The following is a 5,000-nucleotide window of genomic DNA, read 5'->3' on the forward strand; positions in this document are numbered from 1 at the left end:
CAAATAAGGACGAAGACATGAAAGTTCAATAGAATACTCAGATCCTTGCGAAGGTGAACTACATCCTGCTCTCTGAACATCTACATCTGCTGCAGAGATGAATGAACGGAGATATGACAGCTGACTTTCATAATGTTCCTGCACTTCTGCAAGTCTTGTTTCATACTTGGAATGAAGAACATCTACATAAGAGTCTTCTCCATTTTCATTCATTTTAGTAATAGTATGCTTTAAGTCATCAACTTGAGCTCTAAGAGCAGCTTTCATAAGTGTAACTTCATCTAGATTATGTTCCAGTTCCTCCATTATATTAATCTTTTCATCTAATTCATTCTGAAGAACTTCAATCTGACTTTCAAAAGCTTTTAAGTCCTCTACTTGCGAAGATAACTTTCCTTCATATTCATCAATCTTGCTAATAAGAACACGGCCAAACTCAGCCTTTTCCTCCAGGATCCTAGCCTCAAACTGCTCTCTCGTAGAAGTGAGGCGGTCTTCATATTCTGTTATTATCAGAGCAATTTTGTCTTCATATTCCAGGGACACTTGCTCTTTTCTCAGATCTATTTCATTCACTTCCTCTGACAGCTCAGTCCTTAGGGCCTTGAGCTGCATCATATGATCAGATTTCTCCTCCATTAACTTGTGTGCATAGATCTGCTCTTGCTCTTCTATAGATATCTGAGATTCTTCAAGCCTGGCCTGAAGCTTCTTCACCTTCTCAGCCATTTCTTCTAGAACTTTTGATTTCTCACTCTCTTCCCTGATTCTTGAAATGGTTTCTTCACCAATTATTTCTTTTAACTTTTTTATTTCATCCATCAAAATTTCTTTTTCCTTATTGGTAATGACAATTTCATCTTCAAGAAGGGCAATTTTTTTCTCACTGTCCACTATGAGACCAGCATTTAGATCCCCAGATGCTTTTAGCTGGAGTACTTCTTTTTCCAAATTCCTCTTCTCAGATTCCAAATTCAGAATCAGTTTTTCTAGGTCTGTCACCATTTGTGTTTGCATGTTAGTCGCCTCTTCTTGTTCATCCTCAAACCTTTCTTTAAGTTCTGCCTTTTCTTTCTCTATTTGCATTTTCTCCCTTTCCAAACAATTCACCTTTTTCTCCAGATTCTCAATTTTGGAGAAAAGTTCCTGTTTTTCCTTAATTAGATCTCTCTCTGACTTAGAAACTTTCTCATCAAGGTCAAGTTTTATAATGTTAAGGCGTTCTTCCAATGATTTTTTCTCTTTGTAAAGTTCATCAATATGGTCGTGTAGATCGCTGACCTTCTCCGCATTACTCTTCTTCAGCTGTTCAATCTTACGTTTATGAAGCTTAACTACATCTGCTACTCTACCTACATGGTTGCTCTCTAATCTGGCAACCTCATCTACATGACTACTCTCACTACTGCTAAGTTCCAATTCTAATCTTTCAGCCAAGTTTTTTTTTTGTTCTAGTTCATCATTTATTTCCCTTATTTTTTCATTTGCTTCATGCAACTTTGCCTCATATTCTTCAATGATCTTTGCCTTCTCTTCTTCAAATCTGTGTTTGTCCATCTCAAGCTGATCAACTGTACTCTTCAAAGTTTTACACTCTTCATTTGTCTTTTCCAGCTCATCTTTCAGCTTAGAAATATCTGTACTGAGTTTATTTATTTGTCCCAGATGGGATTCCACATCATTTTTCACTTCTGGTGAACTGCCTAGGCGTCCTTCCAGCTGGGAAATATATCCACTCTTGTTTGCTAAGCACATTTCTAAATCACTGACTTTGGAATCCAACTGGCGTATCTTTTCCTCCTTGGCAGCAATGACTGCTTCAAACTCAGCATGATCTTTAAATGTTTCACCCTCCGAGGGCTTGCCTCTGAGAGTTTCTACTTCTGTGGTGAGCTCTTTTATTTTTCCTTGTAAACAAGGAATATCCGTTTCCTTATGGTTTTTTATTTCATCTTCCTTAACCTCTAAATCCTTGCGCATTCCCTCTAACTCTTCTTCCAAATCCTTTACTCTTTTTCTGAGAGTCTCTAGTTGCTGCTTAGCATGATGATCAACTGCTCTTTGATCTGTCTCTGTGACCACAGAATGGAACACTGATGTTGAGTCACTGGAGTCCAAAGGCAGTGAAGGTACAAAAGCCAGAGATGATGACGGCACTTCAGCATCTTGAGAAAGTGAGAACGACTCTGACTTTGCTTCCTTTATTTCATCCATTAGAGTCCTCAGTTTTGCCTGAAGTTCTAGAACCTCCATTTTCTTTTCCTCTTGAGAAACTTTTAGCTTTTCCTCAAGTTCCTTTGCTTGCTTATTACTTTCTTCCAGAGATGTCTTCAGCCTAGTCTCCAAGGTACTCATTTCTTCTTGCAGTGCCCCATAATTCTCCATGGACTGCTTCTGATTATTAGTTAGAGTCAAGTTTAATTCCTGTATGGTCCTTTCACGGGCTGTCAACTCATCTCTAAATTCCTTCTCCTTGTTGTACATATCTGTGTTTAGATTGAAATTTTTTGCATTTAGGTCCTCAAGCTGTTGTTGCAAATCATGGAGTTGTTGTTTTTGTGCTTCAAAGTTTTCTGATTTTTCTTTATTGGCAGCCTCAAGTTGTGCAAGTATTTTCTGTGTCTCTTTGCTCTTTTCTTTTAGGGTCTTGTGTTCAGACTGCAGTGAGGCAAAGACATCTTCCAAGTTTTTCTTTTCTTCCTTAGACTTTGCACTCTCCTCCTTGAGGCGAGCCATTTCTTCCTTCAAGGACCCAACAAAGTCATCCATTTCCATCTGAATGGTTTTCACTTTAAATTCAAGTGTTTGTATCTGCTCTGTTCTTTGCCTAACTTCTGTCTCAAGTCTTTCCTTTTCACGGACAACTGCGTTCAACTCCTCTTTATCTACAAACATTGCTCCAGAAGGTCTCAGATCCCCTGATCTGAATTTACGGAGCTCTTCATCAATTGATTTTTTCTCAATCAGTACCTTGTCTAGTTCCTGTTCATGAGTTTCTTTAAGCTGGCCAAGAGTTTTGTGAAGTTCATCTATTTCTCCTGTCTTTTCTTCTAAATCCTTGATTAGATCATCTCTTTCCACCATGACAGCTTTCACAAGCATGTCAAATGTTCCCTGAAGTTCACACATTTTGAGTTCAACTGTTTCAACTTTGCGTCTCAGAGCTTCACATTCTTTCTGCTTGTGCTCACGTTCTCTTGCCATCACTTTTAGGTGTTTATTTGTGACTTTTAATTTGTCGTTCAGTTCTTTCATTTGCTTTTCCATATCTTGAACCTTTCCTGTTAATTCTTCTATTTCTTTTTCTTTTTCTTCCAAGCTAGTCCTAGAATCTATTTCTGCTTCTGCTGCAGATGTGGCAGCCTTTGCAGAAAGTAGTTCCTTCGTCTTTTCCTCCATCTTTGCTTTCTCTCCAATAAGCATCTCAATCTCAGTGCGGTACTCTGTCATCATTATTTCCAGCACTTCCATTTTACGTAAAACATCTGCTTTTTCTTCAGCTAACATGGAGCACTTGTTTGTGACTTCCTGAATCTCACTCATCTTGTGCTCTATATCCATTTTCTTTTTCTTATTCTCCTCTTCTAAATACTGATAACTTTGATTCTTTTCCTGAAGATCTTTAGATAGTAATGACATGGATGCCTTCAGATTATTTACTTCTTTATTAGCAGCTTGAAGTTGGTCTTCCAATTCAATGAAGGACTGCTCTTTAACAGACATGCATTTTCCCATGTCATCCTTAACACGACGCAGTTCAGCCACAAGCACTGACAAAGATGAGATCTGATCACGGACAGGTGATCCATTACTATTTGCCTGCTTACCTGATATGCTATCATCAGGTCCTTCTTTGGGAATATCCACAGGAAATGAGGAAACAATACCATGAAGTTCATTGGTAGTTTCTTTTAATTCTTGCTCACAGGTTGTGAATGCTGATAGCACTGTGTCTCCTAGTTTCTTTCTTTCTTCTTGACCAACAATCTCCCCCAATGCAGTAGTTTGTCCTTCTTCAAAAGCTGTATTTCTTTCCTTTACAATTACCTGTATCTTTAAATCTGGTAAAGGTTCCTGCTCACCATTTCCCTCACATGATTTCTTCTCTTCTAAATCCTTTTGGGACCCTTCAAGTACACCTCCATTCTCATTCTTTGCTAAACTTGCTTTCATGTCCTCCTCCTTTAGTTCTTTCAATGCCTCATCCACCAAAGCTCTAATCATTTCATTCTTTTCAATATTTTCCTCATCACTTCCTTCATCATTACTCATCTCACCATTACCGGTTCGAGCAATAATATCCTCACTTTGTTCACCTAGCTTCTCGGACACCCTTATATCATCCATCATATTTTCACTGGAAAGTTTTTCCCCAGGAGATATGTCATTAGATTTAAGCTCAACTTCAATTTCTCTTTTGTTTTCCTCCATACTAGCCACATCAACCAGTTCCCTGAGACAATCATCACTGCACTTCATTTTCTCTTTGCCTCCAACTCCAGCACTATCCCCAACCTCTTTCACTTCCCCAACACTAACTGCACTAGCAACATCACTACAAACAATATCATCACTCAATTTTTTATCCTCAAGCTGGCTATTACTAGGTTGGTTAACTTGCTGTAAATAATCACCAGCCTTTGCATCTAAATGAGCAATCTTCCTGTCCTTCTCCTTGATATCCTGCTCCAGTGCTTCCAATCTTTCCTCCAGCCTACGCTTCTCTGCCTCAAAATTGTGGAATTTCCTCTCACTCGCATGAGAACTGTCTTCTTTTATCTGCTGTAGAAGGCGGTGGCTGCTGTTAGCAAGCCTCTCAAATTCCAGCTTTAAGAGATCTCTATCAGCAGTTAGTGTTTGGAGGTGTTCTTGCACCTGCTGAAATTCCAGCACTATCTGTTTCTTTGAGTCCCCCATTGGTGATTGATGGGGCTACCTGATTGTGCCAAGTATTATTAACAAATTGCAAGGTACCTCCACTTTTCCTGCCTTCACCTGCT

The 5,000-nt window shown here is 39.0% G+C and overlaps 1 protein-coding gene across 50 annotated transcripts in view; it reads right to left on the reverse strand.

Annotated features, from left to right (window-relative positions):
* The window catches only part of LOC122248957 (uncharacterized), a 104,509-nt gene that overhangs the window by 23,079 nt on the left and 76,430 nt on the right, over positions 1-5,000 (reverse strand). For 2 of the 50 annotated variants that reach the window (XR_006222826.2, XR_015191060.1), the window contains exon 1: positions 1-5,000. This exon is cut by the window's left edge; it is cut by the window's right edge and continues 88 nt beyond it. The exons of the other annotated variants lie outside the window; for them this stretch is intronic. The gene's annotated coding sequence lies outside the window, so the exon portion shown is untranslated. 50 annotated transcript variants of the gene reach the window in all.

Source organism: Penaeus japonicus, unplaced genomic scaffold (assembly GCF_977035675.1).
Source record: "Penaeus japonicus unplaced genomic scaffold, GWHDUDI00000001_assembly GWHDUDI00000005, whole genome shotgun sequence".
In the NCBI taxonomy this organism is placed as follows: Eukaryota; Metazoa; Arthropoda; class Malacostraca; order Decapoda; family Penaeidae; genus Penaeus; species Penaeus japonicus.